A 202-nucleotide genomic window follows, 5' to 3' on the forward strand; every position below is an offset into this window, starting at 1 on the left:
AGTGAACACAAAACCTGTCTAAGTATTCCAAAGTATATGAGAGCTTGAGAATTAACATAGGGAGTGAGTTAATAAAAAGCAATAGTGTAAAAAAAAAAAAAAAGGCACAGGAGTTTAAGAGTATGAACTCACTCAGATGTGTCCAGTTCTATGCGACCACATGGACTGTAGCCCACCCAGGCCCCTCTGTCCATGGGATTCT

At 40.1% G+C, this 202-nt stretch overlaps 1 protein-coding gene across 3 annotated transcripts in view; it reads right to left on the bottom strand.

The window, feature by feature from the left end:
• LRRC6 (leucine rich repeat containing 6) overlaps nt 1–202 on the bottom strand; it is a 71,221-nt gene that overhangs the window by 41,968 nt on the left and 29,051 nt on the right. The gene's annotated exons all lie outside the window — the stretch shown is intronic.

The sequence above is a fragment of the Bison bison genome, unplaced genomic scaffold (genome assembly GCF_000754665.1).
Source record: "Bison bison bison isolate TAMUID 2011002044 unplaced genomic scaffold, Bison_UMD1.0 scf7180017864036, whole genome shotgun sequence".
NCBI lineage: Eukaryota > Metazoa > Chordata > Mammalia > Artiodactyla > Bovidae > Bison > Bison bison.